The sequence below is a fragment of the Canis lupus genome, chromosome 38 (genome assembly GCF_003254725.2).
Source record: "Canis lupus dingo isolate Sandy chromosome 38, ASM325472v2, whole genome shotgun sequence".
NCBI lineage: Eukaryota > Metazoa > Chordata > Mammalia > Carnivora > Canidae > Canis > Canis lupus.
Window position 1 is genome coordinate 21,040,179 of NC_064280.1, and position 25,779 is coordinate 21,065,957.

Below are 25,779 nucleotides of genomic sequence, written 5' to 3' on the forward strand. Positions count from 1 at the left end.
GCATTGCTCCTCAACAACAGCTTCACCGAGGCTGATCTCTCTAAGGAGAACAAACTGGTCAAGCTCTCCCCAGATCTCCCCTTGACACACTACCGCATGGAGAGCGCTGGAATGTACCTGACCTATCATACACGGTTATCCTGGCTTCTCCTTCTAGACTTAGAAAGACTGAGGCTAAGAAAGCCAGTAAGGGACTTGTCCCAGGGTCAAGAGCCACATAGGAGCAGATCCCGGGGCCAGAATCGACTTCTCTTGACACTCATTACAGAACTGCTTCCAACCCATTACACCATTATCAACACATGGCCATCCTAAACCCATGCAGACTAACTCTATCTCAGCTCGACTAACATCTCTGACAGCAAGAACTGCGTCTTTTGGCCCTCATGCTCGAACACCCAGCACCAAGTTAAGGTACCTAGGAGGAAGCTAAAGCATCTCCTAATCAACTCCCACTTCACTCCAAATGCCCGTGTCCACCATAGCATCCATCATTCCGGACTGCCCTCGGGCATTGCTTTCTCTTTCTCTTGACTGGACCGTAACATCTTTAAAGACAAGAGGGGACTATGGCTTACTTCCTGTGTGGATCTCAATGCCCAACACCTATCAGGAACTCAAAAAATAAAAGAGATTCTAAAGCAAGTCTCAAACCACCCACACACATCACTGAAACGCTGGCTATTTCTGGGGCAGGAATGATCACTCTACCCTTCCCTGAAACCATTTCTTTTCTTGGCTCCCAGCTCTTGACTCTTTGGGAGGAATTCTAGCCACAAGGGCATCTGGCCAGCCATCTTTAAGAGGGGTCATAGTGACCAAGAACATCTTTACCCCCTGAATGTGTTAATGTTGGTATCAACAGAATGCTTTAATGGAGCTAGTTTTTGAAGCTAGCTGTGATCTTTAAACCTTGAAATGTAAAGAACCCATCATCACCTAGCAGCACATTAAAATAGCCCACCCGGGACCTACAGGAGAAAAAATGACCAATTCTACTGCCAAACAGAACAGAAGTGTCACTTGACTGGTTCTAAATGACACTCTGACACACTCAAAAAGTCAGCATATGAGCCCAAACAGATGTTCTCAGTCTGACCCATTTCTCGACTAAACTTGATTAGTTGGCAGGATATGAAAAGGTCTCACTCACAAAGCAATGTCTAAAAAGCAATGGCTGATGGACATCTGGGTTGTTTCCAGTTTGGGCCACTACAGCTAAAGCTGCCATGAACACGCACGGACACACACTTGCATTTCTCTCGGGGAAACAAATACCTAGAGGTGGAAAGGCTGGCCCACGTGGTAGGCCACGAATATGTGTGTCGAACATTTTAAGGAACAGCCCCACCATTTGCCAAAGTGGCTACACCTTCTTCCAGGCCGCCCCTCCTCCCAGCAGTGTGTGCGAGTTCCAGGACTGCGACATCCTCACCAACACTTGAGAGGGTCACGTTCTTTCGATTTTAGCCCCGCTTAGGGTCAGCCTATTATTTTGTTTTAACCTGCACTTTCCTAACGACTACGGATGCTGAGCATCTTGTCATGGTCTTGTCAGCTGTGTATCTTCTCTGGTTTAGCATCTATTCAGATGTTTTCCCCATCTTTGCAAATGGGTTGTTTGGCTACGGGTGAATCTTGAGTCCTTTCCGCATTTTGGATACGGCCTTTACACAAGAATGTCTGTCTCTAGCAAGTGCTTCCCTTACAGACCAACTATCCTACTGATTTCCCCTAACCGTTCCCTCACCCCACCAGACTCTCCTCCCCCACTCTGGTACCGTAACCATCTAAACATTTCAGAGAGGGAACAGGCAATGCAGGCTTCTAAGCCCCCAGCGTCCCGTCTAGCCACAGTTCACCAGGAAGTGGCAGGTCTTCTCCAATCCCTGACTGTGCTCCGGTCTGCTTAGACCTCACACACTTCGAGAAAGAGTTTACATAAGTATGGGTCTTTAAAAATACATGGACTTTGGGGCCCCTGGGTGGCTGGAATAAGTTAAGTGTCCAGCCCTTGATTTCGGCTCAGGTTGTGATCTCGGGGTCATGGGATCAAGCCCTGCATCAGGCTCTGCATGGAGTGTGAAGCCTGCTTGAGATTCTCTCTCCCTGCCCTCACCGAGCGCACGCTCTTTCTCTCTCATAAATAAATAAGTCCTTAAAAGATATACTAACTTTAAGACGTTCTCAGGAGGGAACATCTCAACCCCCCCACAGAAATTTTGGCCAAGTCTAGAGACATTTTTGCTTCTCACAACCGGGTGGGGAAAGAGCTGTTCTGACACCTGTAGGTAGAGGCCAGAGATGCTGCTAAACACCCACAAAGCACAGGTCAGCGCCCACGACAAAGAATTAGGTGGAAACCCTGCTTTAGGTCCTCTTGCAGGTGCTGCTTTTAGGTAAAGCAATATAGTGCGAGGGCAACACTGATTTAAGAGCAGGAAACCTGAAGGGATTCTCTTAGCTCCGTCGCTAACTAGTTGTAGATCTTCAGGCAAAGCAACTAACCTCTCAAAGCCCCAAATTCCTCATCTGCAAAACGCAAGGGCTAACCTACATGACCTTTCAGTTCTCCTCCAGCTGCAAAGAGACACAACCCTGTGGCTGTTTACTCAAAACTAGACAGAGCTTGGAGCAGCCACGAAACTGTCCTTCAGTTTTCAATACTTCTAGTTTGACGAGATGGCGACAAAGGTTGGTGTGAGGGAACCATCTCTGAGAACGTGTCTGGTGGAGGAGGATGGGGCCAGCTTGCGGTTGTCATGGGGGGAGGGGAGTTGGGGGGGGGGATGAGCAAAATGGGTGAAGGGAGTAGGAGGTGGTTTCCAGTCGGGGAACAGAAGGGTCAAGGGTGAAAGGCTGGGAACACGGTCAACGGTCCCGCCATAGCGTTGAGTAACGCAGTCGTCAGATCGCCCCGTTGTACACCCGAGACTCGCAGGACATCGTGTGTCTACTATACCAGAAAAGGGGGGAGATCAACTGCCGACCTCAGCAGGGCCCCTGCCTCGACAGAGATGGCGCAGACGGCTCGGGCTGCCAGGGCCTTGCCACCAGATGCTCCCTAGAGAGAACTTGCCCCCATCCTGGGCCCCCCCATCCGCCCTCCAACTCCACCTGCTGGCTCAGCCCCAACTATCAACATGAGCTCGGCTAAGGGCAAGGGTGTCTCTCACGGCAGAGCAGCTGAGAACCTTCCAGGCCGATACGCCTAGCAGAGTCGGTCTCCAGCTCCAGACGGGGATGGTGTCAATGACGTAGCGTCTCTGAAAATCCAGACAGGGCCGTGGCAGGAGGCGCGGTCACCTCCTAAAGGACCCTGAGCCTCCCCCCATCGGCCTGGGCTGTACCAGCGCTGCCGTGGATCAGGTCCTGTCACGGCGCCCTGGGGCGGGCGCGGATCCTACACCAGCTCTTACAACAGCTGTTCTGTAGGTTCAATGAGATTGAAAATTGCCCCTGTGGGGTCTCTGCAAGGATGTGCACGCAGCGCACGTCTCGGGCAGCCCGGGGTACGGTTCCTTCATTGCAAACGGACTAAAAATCAGGAACGTGCTCACCAGGAGCACCCTGCGTCTCAGGAATAACCCCCCGAACCGCCCACAGGAACTTCTGCTGAAAGCACTGGGACCTCCGCTGGCACCGACGGAGCAAGAGGACACGAGCAGGCCTGCTGGCAGAGAACGCTGCCTTTGCTGCAACAATAAGGACGCGGTGACCCCCCCCCTTCCCGGGGGGCGACAGCGACCGTGGGTCGCATCGCTCACCGCCACCAACCCTCCTCCCCGCTTTGCTCCCGGGCAGAGGAAGGCAGGCCTCCCACGGGCAGCGGGAGGGAGACCCAGGAGGCAGGAAGCGAACGCCTTGGCCTCGGACAGGAACATTCTCAGGCTGGGCCGCCCCATCGCCCACTCGTGTGCTTCCCATGAGGCCAGCGTGCTGGGCCTCCGAGCGGCACGCTCACGCTCCCCTCGGCCCCCAGACACATCTGCGGGCAGCTGGAGCGGGGCGTGGGCCTAAGGCAGAGAGCAGCATCCATTACCAGCTTAAAGACAGAACAGTAGGTTCCATTAGTGACGCCGGGGACTCCTTGTTAATCAGGCTCCCGCACTGCCTGCTGCGTGTGTGGGTGCGTGTGCGTGTGCGTGGAGTAGGGGAGCGTGTAAGATCAGGTCTTCATTAAATTGCTCATTTTGCTCTTTCTCTTCTACCTTTGCCCACCCCCGCTTCCCAAGGGCCAATTAGCAGAAGCAGAGCGAGAGCTGGAGTTGGGACAGTCGCTGTGGAGCCAGCTTCCAAGCCCAGGCCGTGGGCCCTGTGTCCCCTCGGTGCCTGGAGGCTGACGGCCATACAACGAATCCCAACGTCTCTAATATCATAATCACCTTTTTATTTTGCTCAGACGTCCACGGGTCGGGAATGTGAGAGAGGCTGGGGGGCCACCGGCGCTCGGGATTCGCGGCCACCGAGAGGCCCGACGGGGCAGGGCCGGGCACGCGAGAGGGCGGGCTCGCTCACAAGGCGGCAGGCGGTGCTGGCCCCCGGGTCAGGTGAGCGGACCCCTTGGCAGCTGGGTCCCCTCCGAGGGAGGGAGAGCCGTGCGGCCTCAGAGGTCCAGCACTTGTACTGCACTCTGCGGGCCACCCGGAGACCCTGAGGTCAGCCCCAAACCTGGGAGGGGGTAGTCCCACCCCAGCTCCCTCGATGACAGAAGTGTCAAAGATTTTGCAGACAGGTTTTTAAACCCCCACACTGGCCGGCTTGACTTTGAAGGTCCCCGTCTACCTAGGGGGTCAGGGAACATGCCTCACGTATCACCCATCAGGGAGAGCGGAGGGTCGGCTTTTAGGAGATAGTTCAATAAATAGGCGATGAGTGAATGAACAAAACAACAAATGAGCTTCCAGAGGGAGGATCTGTTTTTTGTGTGTGTTTTGTGTTTTTAAAGTCAAGTTACTTTCCTTGAGACTCCTTTTTCCTCCTCCACTGCACAGTGGGGGCACCACATCCAACCACCATGGGACTGTGGCCAGGAATAACTGAGGTCATGTATGAGGAAGGATTTTCATTTCCCCCTTAGTATACAAGACTGGCGATGGCACCAGGTGGCCCGTCCGTGTCCACAGAGCTTGGTGGACCGCCACCCCTCCGGCCCTCGCAGAGATCCGTCACCCTGTGTGGCTGGCTCTCCCTCCCCTTGGCAGCCTGTCTCCGTCTCACGCTCCTCCCGGACAGGCGGTGTGCGGATCAGAACCTGGTGCCTTAGTGCGAATCTCTCTCCCCTTCTGCAGGCCAGCCTGGGGCGGGTCACTCAATCCTCCTTGGGCTCTCATTGGCATCTTCAAGAGGAGGATAAGATAATACCCTACAGGGAGCCCTGGGTGGCTCAGCGGTTTAGCGCTGCCTTTGGCCCAGGGCGTGATCCTGGAGTCCCGGGATCAAGTCCCACGTCGGGCTCCCAGCATGGAGCCTGCTTCTCCCTCTGCCTGTGTCTCTGCTTCTCTCCCTCTCCCTCTCTCTCTCATGAATTAAAAAAAAAGAAAATCTTTAAAAAAATAATACCCTACAGTCGCGTTAAGGGTGAAACGTGTCCGTGCGCGCTGTGCACTCAGGTCAGCTAGCATACAGCAGGTGTAATTAGCTACAGTCACCGGCCCCGCCCCTCACGGATCCCCTTTCCCTCTCCACTCCATGCTCTGCCCATAATGAACACCCTCCAGAGTCCAAAAAGAGTTCCGTGTTTTCTTGCACTTCTGTGCTGTTCCATATGCAACTTCCTCTTACGGGGATTAACTTAGAGGACTCAGACCAGCCCCTGGCACATGCTGAGCCACTATCCCAGTGTTGGCAACTAGGACTCTGCCTAGAATGTTCTTTCCTACCTCCTCTCTGCTCCCCTTGGCTAATTCCTCGCCATCTTTCAAGTCTCAGTTCAGATGTTTCCTTCCAAGCTCACCCTCTCCTCTCAAACCCAGGTCAGGGATCTTTCCAATCAGGCTCCAGTTGAGAAGTGCACTCTGCTGTAAGGGCCTTCCACCCAGGTGGCTTATGGACCTCTGCAAATGCCACCCTATGAAACAGCAAAGAGCTATCAAGGGCCCGGAGGAGTCTGTCCAGGGGGGGGGACAGAATGTGTTACCTAATATTTCCCTGAATGGTTCAGAAAGCACCGGATAAGGGTGCTGCCCCAGCTGCTGCCCACAGAACCAGAAGATGAGACTCCTGAGCCACATGCCAGGTGAGGAGGTGTGAGACACACAGTCTCTCTCTCTCTCACACACACACACACACACACACACACACACACACACACACGCGCGCACGCCATTCAGTGCCACCGGAACTTCTCAGCCAATCCCAGAAATCAGTGGGGCCCTGCATTCAATAAGTTGGCAATAGTTGTAGCTTATTAAACAGGAGACACAGGAAGGCAGTAAAACAGTCTAACCTGGGCAGTTAAGGCGCGGATCTCAATGGGTCTCTAAGGCGGCAGGGAGAGGAGTGAACGTGGGAGGAAGACACGAAGCCTGGTGGTGGGAGCAGAACCAGGAAGCCTGGGAAGCCTGGTCAGAGCTCTGGCTCCATGCTACTGAGGCAAACTGCCTTCCCTCTGTATTGGTGTCTCCAAGTGTCAGCAATAGGGTGGTCTTTCTACGTCCTGCAGCTATTCTGAGACTAAAACCAGGTAAACGTAAAAGCCATGTAAAAGTGGATAGCTCTCTAAGTTACTGTCATTGGGTTGTAGGATTCATTCCTCTGTATTGTCACCCTGCTTCCACGCGGCTTTCCTACAGGGATCCCCCCACCACCACCAGCCCTGCATCATCTTCATCCTTCACAGCGGTCCATCTGTCTTAGCCAGTCACGTGTGACTCCTCTAGATACATATCCAGGCTTCTTGAGGGCAATGGTCACATCAGGTGTCTTCTTGCATCCTTAAAGCTCGGAGTCCAGCACCTGGGCTCCCAGAATACAAACCTGTACGTATATATGTGCAGATGCATACGTGTTTATTTTTCTAATCCTCAAAGAAACTGACCACTGGAACAGCAAACAAACCCCTTCAGTGACAGGCACCAAAGGGTAGTGTTATCTTAGGCCAAATTTCATTATCCTCAAAATAGAGCTCCAAAATCCTAGCTGATGCAGTCCACTGAGTTTTAGAAATAGTTGACAGGTTAAAATCTAATCCAATTCAATAACTGAGGGGGGGAAAAAAAGAAAAGAAAGCAACTTGCATAAGAGAACATGAGCCATAGACCGCAATGGTTACTTGAAAGACTCATTCCAAAGCTGAGCCTCGGCAGCCCACCTGCAGGCACCTGCACATGGGTAGGAGCCATCTGGAGCTCATATCTGATTCGGCTTCAGTTACTCTTATAGTAAAAGACTTTTTATCAAGACTATTATGGTCCCATTAGTTAAAACAGATGTTAAAACAATGAATCACCAAAAAAAAAAAAAAAATGTGCATACCTTGAGCATTTTCACATGAGCACAGAAATGTAGGTTTACTGACATTTTCGATGCACACTGGTGATCCTTCCTCTAGGGGTGGGTCCACAGATTACGCAAGGAAGACCTCGGGCAGTTAAACAACACAGACCCTGATTTCTAGTTTGCTTTCCTGCAAGTGCATGAAGAGCTTGAAGATGACACAGACTTCTGGATGCGGACTCCTCCTTCCACGGCTTCTTCTTTCACTTCGACTTTCTTACCATTACCATCTCCACACCTAATTCACCTGCAACTTCTTTTGTAGCAACTCATTTTTTTTTTTTTTTTTTAAACCAGTTTTGTTCGAAACGCTCAACTTCGTTTTCTAAACACAGCAATTACAGGCTATTAGACGTTAAAGCGCTTGGAAGAGTGCCTGGCACACAGTGGTGCTCAATCCATGTTAGCTCCCTCTCCTCCCACTCATTCCATTTATGTCATGATCAAGTTATTCAGTTACAAAAGCAAATTTAACCGGCGCAGACAGGGATAGGCGCTTACACAATTGGCTCTCGCTCTGCACTCAGCCTTCATGGCGGGAGAATTACTGGGACACACAAACATCACATGAGCATAAAGCAACAGCAGCCATTAATAGGTTTTGCAAAAGGAATGGAGACTAGCAAGCAAGTTCAATGAAGATCACCTAAGAGTGGCTTCTCTGATTACGTCCCTTAAATCCCCCACTTGCTTCCCTCTGTGGATACATCGTCAAACCACAGCCAACATGAAAGGCAACACAGGCTGTGACCTGCTCAGAGACACCCAGCTGAAGGAGTTAAAGTGAGGGTTACAGCCGGCCACGCTCCCCTCTCCAAGCCGTGCATCCCTGCTCGGGGCTGCCCGCACCCAAAGGAAGAGGCGCTTGCTTTCCCGACGTGGCACGTCCAGTCTCCCCCAGTCCTGCCTTATGCCCTGTGTTCTTCCTCGTTCGTGACCTGAAGCCAGGTGAGACTACTAACATAGGGCAGCATACTGTGAATGATGCCTTCATTAAAAACAACACCCCGGTCCTATAAAGAAATGCCTGAGTATGAAATGTGATTAATTTTCTCGCAGGCCTGGGGGCGCCTGGGGGGCTCAGCGGTTGAGCGTCTGCCTTCAGCTCAGGGCGTGACTCCAAGATCCCAGGATCAAGTCCTACATCAGGCTCCTTGCAAGGAGCCTGCTTCTCCCTCTGCCTATGTCTCTGCCTCTCTCTCAAATAAATAAAATCTCAAAGAGAAAGAAAGAAAGAAAGACATCTCTCCGGCCTGGCTCATGCAAACTGGGGCCGTGCTGAGCCTAGCCGCGTGCCCGGCTGTGTACCCGGCCGTGTACCAAGTGCTCCACGGGCCTCCCACTCTGCCCTCCGAGGCTGACTGTGAGCAAAAGTAACAGCAACTGTATCAGTTTGTATTTGCAGAGCACACTTAGGTTTTTCAAAATACAAAGCTGACCCTTTCCCTGCCAAGTCTCCCTTTACGTGGGGGTAGCTGATGGCGCGTCAGAACAGGTGGCCGTGTCCACTTGAGTTGAGCATGCTTTTAATAAAGGACTTGGTTATGCTTTAATTCTTTAGCTCTCATTTTTATTCTTGTCAGTCAACTGTCAATTGCCTGCATAATTTCAGGCAGAGGTAATCCAAAGTCCTAAGTGCCTAGAAATTGAGATTGACCAGCATCCCCAACAAACCAGGCACCACCCTAAAAAAGGGATTGCTCCTCAGTGGGCCTTAATGTTGAGTTCTGGTGCAAAAGACGGGAACGGGGGCGGAACACCTGGGGGCTCAGCGGTTGAGCGTCTGCCTTCAGCCCAGGGTGTGATCCTGGGGTCCCGGGTTCGAGTCCTGTCCTGCATCAGGCTTCTTGCATGAAGCCTGCTTCTCCCTCTGCCTGTGTCTCTCATGAATAAATAATGTCAAAAAAAAAAAAAAAAAGAGCAGAACGGAGAGAGAAAGTGACCAGCCTAAGGCCTTGGGTGAGGGCATGATTAGTGGAACTCTGGCAATCAAATCCTCAAATCCCAATACCCTGACCTCTTGTCCCAGCAGCTGCATTGCCTTTCCAGGGTCTGTGTTAGAGTTAAATGGCTTAATAAATGCTTTAGTAGATTGAAGTCAATGTTAGAAAACGGATCCCGCCTGCACGATCCGTGGTCCTCCTAATAAGAATTTACCCAATTAAATAAGAACACAGGTCTTAGACCTGAATGACTTTAGCTTTCAGTCTGAAGTTCCTGAAAAGATTAACTCCAGAGTCCCTGCCAGAAAGGAAGAGTCAAGAGTCTTCTCTGGCAAAGCTGAGCCAGCCTCCAAGGTAAATAGTGGATAAACTGGTTGAAGTTACCACCCTCCCACCAGACACCAAGATGAGTGCACGGATTGTGCTTCCTCGAGGGCCAGAGGTGAGGCGAGGCCCCGATGAACATGTTACCGCCCAGATGCCACACTTCACTCCCAAGTAACCAGCTGGTTAGCCACAGGAGGCTGCCCTGATGGCTGTGGAGAGGGGGGCGGGTCAGGGAGCAAGCTGGTGAGAGGTGGCCCTGAACCTGCCAGCCTCGCTGCGACTGGGGGCCAGCCTGGGCACCCTGGGTTTAGATTTAGAGATTCCATCTCTCTCTCTTTTTCTTTTTTTAGGTTTTATTTATGAGAGACACACAGAGAGAGGCAGAGACACAGGCAGAGGAAGAAGCAGGCTCCCCACAGGGAGCCCGACATGGGACTTGATCCCAGAAACCCGGGATCACAACCTGAGCCAAAGGCAGATGCTCAACTGCTGAGCCACCCAGGTGTCCCTAGAGACTGGAGGAACAAGACTCCTACCCACCCCACACCCTGCAAAAAAAAAAAAAAAAAGTGGAGTACTCTTTTCTATTAGGATGGAGAAAGGAATCAGAAGCCCAGAAGGACAGACTTGCCCCACATCCTCAGAGCTTCGCAGGGCTGCATGAGGGTTGAGGGGGTGGGGGGCATGTGCTTTAACAACAGGCAGGTGGGGTCAAGTCAAGACGGTCTCCTGGGGTGCCCTCGGACACACTGCTTGAGCTTGCAGCCCCTTAGCTGCCCAATACGAATGGCATGTTGTGAGGGAGGAGTCACCTGAAGATACTTCCTTGAGGATTAAGTGAGATAGCTATGGAAAAACACGGAACACGGATTCAGGCATTTATCAGGGCTCAATACAACGGTCACTTTTGTGCTTAGCAACCGAAGAAACACTGACACGGCACCTAATGTGGTAGGTTTTCAAACCTGCTGGTTGGCATTACAATTGGAGAATGACCAGTGGAGGGACTGTAGGGTTGACCCGCCCTGTAGCACCTAAGATGGAAAGGAACCAAATGAGGTCAGTAATGAAATTCAAAATAGGGATGCCTGGGTGGCTCAGCAGTGGAGTGTCTGCCTTTGGCTCAGGATGTGATCCCAGGGTCCTGGGATCGAGTCCTGCATCAGGCTCCCCGCAGGGAGCCTGCTTCTCCCTCTGCCTGCATTTCTGCCTCTCTGTCTCTCATGAATAAATAAATAAAACCTTAAAAAAAAAATTAAAAGGCCTTCGCCAAAAGTAGGTGATAGGTGAACCTCTTTGGGATGAGACGCTAACCAGGACACTGCCATCATGACGTCACGCCGGGACTAGGAGAAGGGACGTGAACTCCAGGCTCTATTCCCAACCCGCTCTGAGGATCCTTCTGGCCTCCGTTTCTCACCTCTATGAGCGGGGCCCAACGACCTCCACGTCCCTTCCAGCTCTCAGGTTCTTTATTTCTAGGATTCGTTCAACTGATGAGACAGGGGCACTGATGAGAGAGAGGTGTCGGCCAACAACAGGACCACACGTATGTGCATGTGTGGGGTGTCGTGGGAGTGGGTGAGGTGGGCTAGCATTCCTGCCACGCCAGCCCCGCGTGGACCAAGGGACGGAACACTGGGGATTAACCGCCCTCACCTTTGTGGAACTGCCTCTTTGCCTTTTGATTAAGCAGAGCAGCATCCAGCCACCAAAGCCTGCCTCCCCTGGGGCACACGTCTGCACCACTGACCGCGCTCCGAGAGGCTGAAGCCTTTGGCGCTTCAGCCCTGACGATCCCCTGGTGGCCCCTCTACAGGTGTGCCCACGGGTCAGGGCCTACAGAGGTGTGGAGGCCGAGCTGGGGGAGGCAGGGCAAGGGAAGCGAAAGCACCACTGTGAAAGCACCAGCGCCGGGGCAGGTGGAGGGAAGCCCACGAGCAAACGTGCAGCCAGGGCCATGCTGGATGCTCCTCAGGCAATCGAATCGAGACGGGGAGAAGAGCGTTCAGTTGCAGGGAGACAGGTAAGAGACCCTTCAAATTCAGGTGCGCTGCGGGAACCTCTCCACCAAGGGCGAGCTGTCAGGATCAAGTCCCCAGGGTCTAACCTCACGACCTTAAAGAAGGTTTTTAAGTGGGTGAAAGGAAAACTCTCCCGTGTTGCATCTTCCCCACGTATGAAGGACTCGCTGAGGGACTTCTCAGATTTACAAGAAGTCGCAGCCCAACTCTCCATGAACGGGGAGGTGGAGACTCAGGCTGCACGTGCCCCTTCCAGAGCAGCACATGGAAGGAGAAGGGGCCGGAGTCAGGGTACAGTTGTGGGACCCCAGGAGGAATGGCCTCTTCTCCTGCGTGAACACAAACTCGCCACTCCATCTGGCCACGAACAGAGGGCAGGGTGTGTTTCCGGGGTGGGAGGTGGGGGTCCTCTTCCAGGGACGCTGAACATGCACCTGTGCTTTCTGGAATGGGCTCGGGAGTTCCAACGGCACATTCTGCATCTACATCCTGCGATGTAGATCTTTTCAACCAGACTGGGATGGTGGAGAGCAGGGCAGCAAGAGTTTACAGGAGGGCCTAAGCGGGGAAGGATGGGGATGGAACACGGTACGGGGTACAGAGAGAAGACCAGACGGACGGGCTCTGCTTGGGAGGGGCTGAGAAGCTGGGGCCCCCTGGAGGCATAGGGAGCACAGATGCCAAAATGATCCCGCCGACTTCGCAAGAGAAGAGCATCCACTGGAAGACACTGCTAGAGCGCAGCTGCGACACGGCCACGGCCTGTCCAAAAACGACTGACTGTCCACCATCTACAGAATACGATAGAGCGCTCAGCACCCCATGTGGCTTCCCATCCTCACTTCATTAAACCCACTCTGCTCCAGGGACACCCGGCCACCTCACTCAAGTAGACCCCAAGGCACGTGCAGGTTTGAGAACCACTACACTGGCTTAATTCTGACGTGCACAGACTCTGAAGCTGGGCTGTGGAAATTTGAACTCTGCAGCTACGTCTTGCTACCTATGTGACCAAGAGCAAACTCCCCAGTCTCAATGCATTTGTTTCCCCTCATAGAAAATTGGGAGAAGCAGCCGTACCTACACATTGGAGGGTTATCCCAAGGATTTGAGGGGAGTATCCACGACCGATATTTAACAACAGGATCTGGTTCATAATAAAGTCGAAAAGCACTTGCTTCTTTCAAATTTATACAGTCCGATTTCGAGTCGGTCCCGTGGACCTTCGACCTTTCTAGGCCAGACCACCATAACGCCGAGGCAGGCTAACAGAAGCAGGACACCAAGAGAGTCCCACAAAATGAGCAAGTGCCCAAAACGGTCTCACAGCTGTGTCCACAGACCCCACACGTAACGGTGCAAAAGGTCACAGCACTGCCCATCCTCAGCTCCCCTGGGGAGAAGAAAAAAAGAACCTCTACCTTTTATGACAGAGCAGAGGGGATAAAATGCTTTATACAGAAGAGGCAAAATAAATCAGTTCCAATAATGGCCTTTTAATTCCCTGATCCCCAAGAGGAAAAAAGGAAATGAACAATGACTAGCATTCCAACGATGGCCATTACCAAGCAGCTTTTAACAGAAACAGCATAAACCACCTTCCTCTCATCCAGAAATTCAGAGATTGCAGTTTCTGTCACCTTGGGGACTCCTGGTCATGACTTTTCAAACTCGGAAGAGCATCTGTGTTGCACGTTATAAAGCCAGGTTTGCACACTCATTGGAGTCAACTCCATTTTAATTATGACCAACTAGGCCCGAGGGCCTGGGCCCCCGTAAGCCTCGGTGCTATGAGAGCATGGATTTTATGTCAACTCACAGTGTGCTCATTAAAGAGAATCTGAAAAATACATAAATGTAGGAAGAAGAAACCAAGCAGCCTGGTACCACTTCCCGAAGATAACCATTGTTAACATTTTAGTGCATTTCCCTATCTTTTATTAATACATAGGTTTCTGTTCGGAGCTGTTGTTGTTCCAAAACTGACATTCTATTTATACACAATGCTATGTGCTATTTGACTTAGCACAATAAAAGCTTCCCCCCTTCCAAATTCTTGTAACTTTTTAGAACATCAATATTCCATTATGTGGCCACATAATTATTATAATTATGAGCCAGTTATCAATTTATTGCATCTCAGCTCCAAATCCACGATGGTATGACCAGCTTTCTGAGCAAATTGCACTATTCAGCATGGTAGCCACTAACCACACAGCGATGGGCATTTGGAATATGGCCGGTGTGAACAGAGAAGTGCTCTAGGTATCACACACACACTGGATTTTTTTTTAAATTTATTTACTCATGAGAGACATACACACAGAGAGAGAGAGAGAGAGAGAGAGAGAGAGAGAGAGAGGCAGAGACACAGGCAGAGGGAGAAGCAGGTTCCATGCAGGGAGCCCGATGTGGGACTCGATCCCAGGACCCCGGGGTCACGCCCTGAGCCGAAGGCAGATGCTCAATCACTGAGCCACCCGGGCGTCCCCACGCACTAGATTTTGAAGACCTAGCACAACATGCATAAAATAGCTCAATAATTTTCAGACTGATTACATACTGAAACAATATTTTAGCCAAATTGGGTTAAAAAAGAACGCACTAAAAAAAAAAAAAAAAGAACGCACTGTCAAAAATCAACATACCCCGGTTCTTTTTTGCTTTTTTAATGTGGCTCCTAGAAAAAGTTTAAATCACATATGTGACTTGCATTCTATTTCTACTGGACCGAGCTGCTGTAAACATTTCTCCTGTGCCAGCTGGCACGACATGAGGTCTTGTCAGCAGAGGGTGCTGGAAGGACATTGCGGTAAGAAGGGTTTCTCCTCCAGGTTCTAGTGCTTTGTTCTCGCTTCCCTAGCACAGTGGGTGACTTCCTGGCCCCTGGAATGTGGGAGACTCAGTGGCACGCATCCTCCCCTCACTGAGTGCCCAGTGACTTCCCCACCATCCAGTGGGCCCCGGACTCCTTCTCTCTCAGGAGATCTAAACTTTGGAGGACTCTCTTTCCAAATTTATCCTTCCTTGAAAATTTACCCTCGGCCCTAGAGCTCTTATTCTCTAAAACTCTTTTTTTTTTTTAAGATTTTATTTATTTATTCATGAGAGACACACACAGAGAGAGAAACAGAGACACAGGCAGAGGGAGAAGCAGGCTCCACGCAGGGAGCCCGACACGGGACTCGATCCCCAGGACTCCAGCATCACGCCCTGAGCCGGAAAGCAGACGCTTAACCACTGAGCCACCCAGGCGTCCCTCTAAAACTCTTTTTACCCCTCACGCAGTTAGTTCTCATTTACTAGTTAATAATTCTTCATATTAAATTTCCCCTGGTCAGATTATTGGTATAGTTTCCGCCTCCTGCCTAGACCCTACGGATACAGAAGTCCCTGATGGAGTGTCAGCGAGGCTCTGAGCGCTGGCCTCGCACCCTCCATCCCCCTTCCAGTCTTTTTCTCCCATATCCTCTTCCGTCCTCCCCGCTGTCCATTCCCTGAAAAGCAGAAACATCTCCACTACATGACTACCACCCTGTCATCATCATCCAGGGAGCACCTTAGGAGCTCAAATTAATAAGTCCATTGAGAGCTATGCCTCCTATTAAATATTTACTTAGCTCTTGTTACATGAAGGTAACGTGCTGCTGTTGGGTGAGAGGACACATGCAGAAAAAAAGAAATGGAAAAAGGAAACAGGGGCCCCCAGGTAGCTCAGTGGTTGAGCATCTGCCTTCCGCTCAGGGCATGATCCCAGGGTCCCAGGATCGAGTCCCACATCGGGCTCTCCGCAGGCAGCCTGCTTCTCCCTCTGCCTGTGTCTCTGCCTCTCTCTCTGGGTCTCTCATGAATCAATAAATAAAATATTTTTTAAAAAGAAGAAGAAGAAGAAGAAGAAACTGGCTTCAGCACCTACCAGCCTAGCAAATAAAAATAGAAGCTACAAATCACTATAATATAAAACAAGAGAATCAAGTACAAATTACAAAAATAAAAGGCAGCTGCTAAGCCATTTTGGGTGCCCCCGACTGGCCACAGGAAAATATACAAAGGAAACAAAAAGGACTTTTTGGAGCTGTCCCTCTCCTCACCCCAGGCACCCAGCCAGCCTCTTATTAAGCGAAGGTTCTGCTCTCCACCAGCAGCTCGGACGTTGTGTCTGCCCAGGCCTGGCTCCTACTCTCACGCTGGACCCTGCCTCCCCGGCCCCCGAAGCCACAGGCAGGATACACACCCCAGAGGCAGCCCTGGCGACAATCACAGCCGTCAGGATCAGCCCCACACCCCAACGTCACCCCAACTCCTGCCTCTAATAAGAGACTGAGATAGAGGCGCCCAAGTCGCACAGTTAAGCGTTTGATTCTTGATTTCAGCTCAGGTCATGATCTCAGGGTCGAGAGATCAGGCCCCAACTCAGGCTCTATGCTCAGGGCAGAGTCTGCTTAGGATTCCCTCTCTCTCTCTGCCCCTCCCGCCTTGCTCGCTCTCTAAAATAAATAAATAATAAAAGATTAAGGTATTACCTGGTCCCACAGAAATCCTAGTTCGAGAGTTCCTAGGACTCGTTTTAATAGATTCCAGTTCCCTGCCCAAGTTCTGCACCTTCTCTTGCCCCTTAAGCTTAGGATCACGGTTGTTTTAAGGCCCCCGTGTGGCAACCACGATGCACGAGGCTCCGGAGCCGGTCTGTTCCCTCTGGTTCTCTTCTTGCTTCCCATTCGGTTTGCCTCTCAAACATCCGGTTGTGTGTCCCGGGCTGTCCTACATCGCATACGAAACACCAGCGAGTAACGTGAGGCTCTGAAAGACCCGCTCTTCCCCCGAGCAGAATCCCCCGAGAGGATTTCTGTGCTTTCCGCGGGCGCGTGGACAGAGCAGCAGCACCTCAATCCAGCCCAGCTGATCAGGGACCACGAGCCGGCCTTGTGGGCGCCCCTCTATTTCCCGTTTGCACCCCTCCCAACACAGGACCTGTCAGGGCTCCCAGCCAAAAGCGGGGGTGTTGACCAGGACCCCTGTCTTGGGGTGAGTCCTGGAACCGCAACATGTGCCCCAGTTCTGCACGATCCCCGAAAGTCTGCACACCTGTTCAGCCTCTTCGCAGCCACTTACACGCCAGCAAAAAAAAAAAAAAAAAAAGTAGCAAAGGGCAAGTGGCACCCTATGTCAGGGGTCACCTGGCCTTCCCTTCTCCCCTGGGACTCACCACCTCGGTAGTGTCCACGCAGGCCTTTCATCATTTATATTCACACATACGATAGGCACGTCAGTGCTTTTCTGGTGCTCCTGGTGGAAGGATCGATGGGCAATTGTTGTGCCAAAACCAGGGGAAGCCCAAGGAAGAGCTGGCTGTGTATTCGGAGGCTTGGGCCCGCCCTCCAGGCTCTTCTCCTTCCAGGCTTTCCCGCCCTCCCCATGTGCGCCACCTCAGGTCGGGGACACCGCGTGTCTGACCCCCGCCACACCCCGACCGTAAGCCCTGGGTTCCCGCGGCCCAGATCTCCACTCGCGGGTCCACGTTCTCGGGCAGCACGTGCCGCTCCTCTCACCGGGACGACCGCCCCATCTCTCTCTGCAGTTCCACCCGCGCACGCATCGGGACACCTGTTGGGAGTGCCGCGGCCTCTCTCCGACGTGGTTTTCCTCGAGCTCCAGGTCTTTGTCTGCAAACACATCTGGCACAAGCATTGTCCCCCGCTTACGTGCCTCCCCCTGACTCCTGACACCGTGGCGGGGCCGTGCCCTATGGACAAGCAAAACCCTGAACAAGGCCGGGAGGCAGGCCCTTAGGATCTTCTCCTTTAGGAACGAGACGCAGGCTAGCTATCAGACGCGTGGTGCTGCAGAGGCCCGGGCCCCTCGCTGAGGACCACCATGAACGACGGTCCCCAGGGCACAGGCCTCATGCTGGGGTGTGGTCAGCTCTCCTGCCACATGCAAGGTGCACAGATACCCTTTTCTGGGGCAGGTTTAAAGTCTGAGAGAGCACTCCCCCTCTTTCATTCCTGGTCCAAAAACTGTTCCTTTTAGGTTTTAATTCAATTGTTTTTATTTTTTTAAAAGATTTTATTTATTTATTCATGAGAGACAGAGAAGCAGAGGGAAAAGCAGGCTCCCTGCAGGGAGCCCAGTGTGGGACTCGATCCCAGGACCCTGGGATCACGCCCTGAGCCAAAGGCAGATGCTCAACCACTGAACCACCCAGGTGCCCCTTAAATTCAATTTTTAAAAAATATTTTATTTGAGAGAGACAAAGAGTGCAGAAGGGGAAGGGAGAGGCAGAGAGGGAGGGAGAAGCAGACTCCCCACTAAGTGGAGAGCCTAATGAGGGACTCCATCCCAGGATCGTGACTGAGCCACCCAGGTACCCCCAATATTTTTAACAAATATTTCTAGAGGAGAGAACAGAGGAGATTGTGTTTAGAACAGAGGAGAGACGATTCTGAATGTGTTTACCATATTTGCAAAAAGTGCACACAGAAATGTTCATTGGGCCCTCTTAAATATTAAAAAGCAGCCTTTAAAATATTAAACATCCCCTAAAAATGTTATACATTTTTTAATATCTAGAAATTGATAATTCAGTCACAAATGCATTGGGGGGGGGAAGACTGGGAGCATATAATCGATAAATATTAAATGATAATTCAACGTTATAACTCAGAGTGATAATTTTATTTTTAGCTTAAGCACATTTTCTGTAATGGTTATTATGTCGTGCAGGATGCTTTTCTTAAGCTCACAACCCAAAGGGAAACGAATGGTGCAAGGAGACCCACTTGTCTTCCCCTGCTCCCCCCACCCCCTGCCATGGCCCCCAGATAAATTGGCCCTCTGGGGAGGAAAAGCTACGAGCCTACAGCAGAAACAGCAGAGCGCAGCAGGCCTGTGGCGGAGGCTCCTAAAGACGGGAGGATTTAAGAGCTCCCTGAGGACAGCACCAGCTTAGAAAGACGAGCGAGGGATCCCTGGATGGCGCAGCGGTTTGGCGCCTGCCTTTGGCCCAGGGCGCGATCCTGGAGACCCAGGATCGAATCCCACATCAGGCTCCCGGTGCATGGAGCCTGCTTCTCCCTCTGCCTGTATCTCTGCCTCTCTCTCTCTCTCTCTCTCTCTGTGACTATCATAATTAAAAAAAAAAAAAAAAAAAAAAAGAAAGACGAGCAAGCGGAGGGCTAAGGGGCCTATTCTCACTGGCTCCCTAACTAGCACAGAGCTCAGGAAGACATTCAGCCTCAAAGGAGGGAAAGTGAGCTGACCCCCGCCTCCAGGAGAAAGGAAACAGGTAAGAAAGCTAACGATTCAAAGTCAGGAACAGAAAGAAAAAAAAAAAAAAAAGTCAGGAACATCTTCCCCAGAAAAGCCTTCCCGATGACCCCAAACTAACATCAGGGTGCGCCGTTAGGTCCCCATCACACCCCTTAACGACTTCTTCAGGGCACCAGTCACAATCCACAGGCTCACAGCATCACAGCACGGCTACCGTGTTCCGTGTGAGGTTAGATCCCCGCCCTGGGGCACAAGCCCAGGACCTCAAGGACTGTGTCCTGCCCCTTCCCTGCTGAAGCCCCAGGGCCCACTCAACGTCTTTTTTTTAAAGATTGATTCCTTCCTTCCTTCCTTCCCCACAGAGAGAGGCAGAGACACAGGCAGAGGGCGAAGCAGGCTCCCTGCAGGGAGCCCAGTGTGGGACCCCATCCCAGGACCCCGGGGTCACGCGCTGAGCCGAAGGCAGACGCTCAACCACTGAGCCACCCAGGTGTCCCTCGGTCCAACTTCTCTCCCATGAATGTTGCACACAAGCAAAAATATTCTTATACCGTTCCTTGTTTTTAAACAAAATGTGCTTAGTTTCAATTTTTTAAAAAGATTTTACTCATCTATTTGACAGAGAGAGAGAGAGACAGTGCGCACACAAGCAAGGGGGAGGGGAAGAGGGAGCAGCAGCTCCCCAAGGAGCAGGGAGCCCGAGGCAGGACTCGATCCCAGGACCCCGGGGTCATGACCTGAGCCGCTTCACCGCCTGAATCCCCCAGGCGCCCCTGCTTAGTTTCATTTGTGAAGGGAGAACCACCTGGGCTGTGAGTAGCCTCTGGCTAAAGCAGGGGGACTATGGGCTTCCACGCCAAGGCCACGCTGGGGATTCAGGACTGAGCCAGTGGAGAGCAGAGGACACCCCGAAGTCACAATCCTCGCCCCTTTTGAGCGGACAGGACTGCAGGGTTGGCAACCTGATGCTCTTAGCCTGGATTAGTTGTGGGATGAGAAAGCGTTTAGGAAGTGGAACAACAGGGGACGTCCCTGATGCTCTGAGGCACCTGTAAGCACCTGTAGGCCCGTTAATCATCTTCAGGAAAGGGCAGGCCTAGCATGACGTATAGGAAGCGGCCCCCCTCTGCCCCCCGATTCACGGTCTCCACGCGGCCTACCCCACGGGGAGGCCCGTGGCTACTCCTCCACCCGAGTCACAGGCGGGGAGGGCACGCGGCGCCCCTGCTGCCTCTGGCCTACGGAGCTCGAACAGGGCCGGGGGGGGGGGGGGGGGGGGGGGGACGGACAGACCAGAAGGCCACGTTTCCATGACTAGTTGTGCTTTGTGTTGTGACGACAGTCCAGGCCTTCGGGAAAGGGGAGAGCTTCGAATAAAATAAAAATGAATAAATAAGAAATCCCGGGAGTGACCACCTCACCCTGCCCCGGGGTTCCGACAACACTGAAGGCTCCTGGGGGACCAGAAATCCTCCTTTGGCTTCAATGAGAAGCAGGTGGGGTGGGGTGGGGGGGCTGGCAGCCATCCCGTTCCTGGCTTCTGGGCCTCGGGTCTATCACTGGGAAGAGAATTCCCATGGGGAAAATCGCTTAGTACCTTATTTTTATGGAGATGCTTCATTTTCTTGGACCCTCATTTCTCCCCCATTTAGGTGTCCCCGGGGCCATCCTGTTTTGCTCATGATCCCTGGGCCCTGGCCTCCCTCTGAGAAGGTCGCCCTGGACCCGGGTGGTTCCATCCTGTAAAGACCAGGGGTCTTGGCCAAAACCACGCAGAGGATGCCAGCCGATTCTTGGGGCAACAAAGATAGACGCCCTCCCCAACTTCTTGTTCTCTCCCCTTCTGCCGAAGCTTCTCTGGATCAAGTCAGGCTCAGGGGAGGGGCCCGCAGCATTGCTTCTGTCTTCTTATTCAATACACCCTTCTCATTTTATTTTTAGTTTTTGTTTAAGCAAAACTTTCTATCAGGAGCATCGCCCCCTCGGCGTCACAGCTCCCTGCCTCCAAACAACACATATTTCTGTTTGACCTTTCTCGGAGCTCCCAGAGTTCCGGTTCTAAGACCGTGTACCTAAAAGGCTTGACTGCCCTGAAAGCCAAATAATGCCTTAGGTTGCCACGGGCGTGCTTCCTCTACTAACAAAGTTCATTGTTCTTTCAAAGCCAAGTCTCCACCAGAGAAGAAAAGAAGTTATAAATGTCAGAAGCAGGAAGAAACTGCCAGAAATATAGTCAACACTAAAACAAAAAACAGTGCCTTGAACACAGAGACAGGCCATAAATATATGAAGGGATGAACGGTCTCCAAGACTCAACCCTCACCTTGCTTCCTGAGTGGGTTCCTGAGCGGCACACACCCCAAGCCTAGTCCCTCCCTTCTCTGCCTCCTCCAGGAACACTCAGAGGTCTTGAGTGACAGGCGTTAGGGCTGCAAACTCTGTTAATGACAAGGTACTGATTCCACAGGGTTTCAACCTGCAAATGCAAAGTGCCAGGGAGTACAAATTAAAACCATTATTTACATAAACCTTCTAAAAGTGAACTGGAGAGGCGCCTGGGTGGCTCAGTCGGTGAAGCGTCTGCCCTCCGCTCAGGTCATGATCCCAGGGGTCCTGGGATGGGGCCCTGCGTCGGGCTCTCTGCTCAGCAGGGAACCTGCTTCCCCCGCTCCCTGCTACTCCCCCTGCTTGTGTGCTCCCAATCAATCAATCAATTAAATAAATAAATAAATAAATAAATAAATAAAATAAAATAAAAATAGAATAAAATAATAAAAAAATAAAATAAAATAAAATAAAATAAAATCTCTGAAATAAACAAAAGTGAACTAGAGAATATCTTTCATAGAGTAAACCCTCCAGGGCACCCTGGCACATGTGAAAGGTGTCTTCGGGTCTCGGGAATAAATTTCATGCGTTCTATAATCACATATGGTATTGGAATGTCTGCCTGGATTTCCTTCAGGTTTCCTCCTGCAAATTTGGCTAAAGCGCCAACAGGGCAAGCAGGTGCTCTGAACTGCAAAGCTCTGAAATTTTAATAATTTCCTATACGCCATTGAACGAGGACTATTAAAACAGCTGAACTGAGATGATTCATCAAGAAAGTATTTATGGACACAATTACAAGCACAATTAGGAATTCTTCTCAGAAATCTCTTAATCATAGTTTAATTGAACCCTGATCTCAACTTCAGATTTTTCTTAAAATTGTTTCTACGCTTTGGCTTTGGAAAACCAACCCCTTTCAGACCTTCCTCCAAACGTTAAGTTCTGCTTGAACCCAGAAGCCTTTCTGCCTGCCCTTCCTCGGGGATCTCAGGGTGGCTCAGTGGTTGGGCGCCTGTGATCCTGGAGTTCCAGGATCGAGTCCCACCGTCGGGCTCCCTGCATGGAGCCTGCTTCTCCCTCTGCCTGTGTCTCTGTGTCTCTCATGAATAAATAAAATCTTGAAGAAGAAAAAAAAAAAAAAAAAAAAGAACTCTGCCTGCCTTTCCTCAACCCTCCTAGCGCTGACCCCCATCCACTGTGGGAAAAGAAAAATCTACCCTGTAGCTGCTTTCAAGTAACCACAGGACTGTTGTTTTCTTGTCCTTCACAGAGCTGCTCTGCTTTCTCAATAGAAAACCAAAAAAAAAAAAAAAAAAAAAAGCAGCTGGGGGAGGATATGAGGTTAGGGAGGCAGGTCTACAAGCTGCACCTCTGAGCTAAAAGCAGAAAATCTCGTAACTAGATTCTAAACAAGGTATTTGTTCACTCAACTCTTACCACAGAAGAGCAGTAGTCGCAATGGTCTTGCACAGAATTCCCGAACATATTCTTAGAGATTCCACATCTTATACTCAACACCCTGAATAACATGTTAAAAAGTATTTGAATGGGGTGCTCAGATGATATCACTTTTTTTTAAAGATTTATTTATTTATGAGAGAGAGCAGGAGGGGCAGAGAGGGAGGGAGAGAGAACCCCAAGCAGACTCTGTGCTGAGTGTGGGGCTCAATCTCACGACCCTGAGACCACGACCTGAACCAAAACCAAGAGTCGGGTGCTCAACCAACTCAACGACCCGGGCGCCCCTCAGGTGGTATTACAACCAATAAAGGAGCCTGGGTGGTGAGTGATAAGCGTCTCCTTGTGCCTCTCAAACGACAAAATGAGAAACGGAGTGACCTGTGTCCCTCACACCGCACGCTCATGCTCTTCCATCCTCTCTTGACCTCACCAGTCACACATGACCTTACCCTTGCTTGCCCCAGGAGGAAGGCGAACGTCCACACGGACAAATGGAAGTTACTTTTCTCATTTTATTTTTAGCAGCTCTCACGCCTTTTCAGAATGATGCGAAACATGGTCATGATCAACAGAAAATATAAGGGGTCCCCCCAAAAGGTCAAATATCGTACAGCCTCATAACCATCGTCAATGGCAACTGCCATGGGCCACCCCTGTTTGGCCATGTGCCTGTCGGGCTTATGAACTTGATTAATAAAAAATCACAGTTGAGGCTTGATGTAGCATCAAATGATTTTCACTAAAAATTATTTTTAAAAAAATCTGCTTGAAAGAAGCAGATTTTATGCTTCTTTATGAAAGAAGCACAATGTGCATCACTGGTCTGTAAATAGAACACGGATCCCGTCAGTGGTATCAGTTCCACTAACCCATCCTCATACTTGAGAGAATCCTGATAATGCAGGGGGCACCCAAACCATAACAAGCTCTTTAATTAACACTTGTCAGGTAAAAAGCTCTCAAATATCCACTCATGCTCGAGGAAGAAATTTAGGACACCGGCCGCTATTAGACGTTGTTCCTTGCATAGCACAACACTGCTCAGGGATACAGCGAAGGTTGAGCATCTGGTGGGCACCCAGGCAACCTCGGAGTCCCGAAAACATGGGCACGGCCTCCAATTTGGCTATTCCACTAATCTAGCAATAAGGCCTAGAAAATGCAGAGAGTGCATGGAGGGACGGACGAGTGTATTCATCGCAACCTTTATCATAGCCAAGAGTTTTTTAATTCACTGGGGGAATGATTATATAAATTATAATTTAATACAACCGAACACTGTGAGGCTATTACAAAGGAAAGCAGACTCTGCATATATTGACATGAAAGGATGTCTGTAATTTGCCACGGAGTAAAAAGGAAAGCTGTAGAAGTACATACTGTATGATCTCATTTTCCTGTTAAAAATCAGTAGCTGGCATTTGAGTGCTCGTGCTCCAGGGCTATGTTAAATATTGACATGGGTTTTTAAATTTAACATCACTAACAGTCCCGGGAGTTACTTAATATTCTCCATTTGAAAACCGAGGAGAGTCGGGATCTTGTGCAAAGATTTGCCTGAGGTCACAAAGCCAGTGAGCTGGGGGTCAGGCACTGACGTGTGTCCTGTGCATTAAAAAAAAAAAAAAAAAAAAAAAAAAAAAAAAGGAATGTAAGATTACCGGAGGTGTTAATGGTAATAAGCTTTGTAGAGAGGCAGAATGAAAATATGACCTCAGGGGGCGCCTGGGTGGCTCAGTCGGTGAAGCACCTGCTTTCAGCTCAGGTCATGGTCCTGGGGTCCTGGGACTGAGCCCCACATGGGGCTCCCTGCTTAGTGGGGAGTCTGCTTCTCCCTCTCCCTCTGCCCCTTCCTCTTGCTCATGTACTCTCTTCTCTCTTGCTTTCTTAAATAAATAAAATTGTTTAAAAAAGGAAAAAAATTTTTTTTGATTTCATTCTCTTCTCAACAATTGGAATCTATTTGCTTCATCAAGAAATTCTAGTTGTAAGTTGAAAAGGACAGACATTCCAGCAGGTCTTCCATGTGGACTCCGGAACAGGTGAACACCACGTCACCTCGAAAGCAGCGTTTAAAGGGTTTGGTTTAGGGATCCCTGGGGTAGCTCAGAGGTTTAGCGCCTGTCTTCGGCCCAGGGCGTGATCCTGGAGACCTGGGATCGAGTCTCGCATCGGGCTCCCTGCACGGAGCCTGCTTCTCCCTCTGCCCCCACTTCTTTATTTACTCATGAGAGACACACACAAATAAAATATTTAAAAATAATAATACTAAAAAAAAATAAAGGGTTTGGTTTGGTTTTTCCCGGAACAGAGCTCTGAGCCGTAGTCACCAGCTTCTGGATAATAAGCCTCATTATCTGATACACATACTGAAGCGGTGAATCATCTCACCTTCCTCCTCCCCCACATTTGGCCCAAAGATTCCAGGCACATGCGATAGGGACGCACATAAACACCCACGTGTAACACGACCGCGGGCCCTCGGCACCAGGCCACGGGGCAGGACTGGCGACCTCACCAGGCAAAACCTAAGAGGGAGAATTTAGAGCCGGAACGCGAAACCACGACCAGGGCAACCCGGAGGTCCTTTGAAACCCAGGAATCAACCACGGGCCCTAGAAAAGCCGCAGCAGCCTCCCAGGTCTGGGTCACAACTTCTCCATTTTACAAGTGAGAAAATTAACTTGTGGCAGGTGCACCTGCGTCAGCGCGGCCTGGCACCTAGGCTCACCGTGCTCCATCCGCCCTCCACCGGCCCGGCGCCCCCGTCGAGAGGCCTCCTGGCTGCAGCAGCCACCACCGGGCCCCACGTCGGGCCGCACAGCCGATCCCCCGACTCCAGCCGGACCCAAGCTCCCAGTGCCCGCAGCATCCGGTCACCCGCTCACACGCACACGGGGAGAGCGGCCACTATGGTCCGGGGTCGA

At 51.0% G+C, this 25,779-nt stretch overlaps 1 protein-coding gene and 1 long non-coding RNA gene across 2 annotated transcripts in view; one reads left to right on the top strand and one right to left on the bottom strand.

Annotated features, from left to right (window-relative positions):
• LOC112643047 (nitric oxide synthase 1 adaptor protein) overlaps positions 1–25,779 on the bottom strand; it is a 275,681-nt gene that overhangs the window by 112,066 nt on the left and 137,836 nt on the right.
• The window catches only part of LOC112643051 (uncharacterized), a 39,244-nt gene continuing 24,444 nt past the window's right edge, over positions 10,980–25,779 (top strand). Inside the window, exon 1 of the long non-coding RNA XR_007409034.1 lies at positions 10,980–11,793. This is a non-coding gene — a long non-coding RNA (uncharacterized LOC112643051). The remainder of the gene's footprint in view (positions 11,794–25,779) is intronic.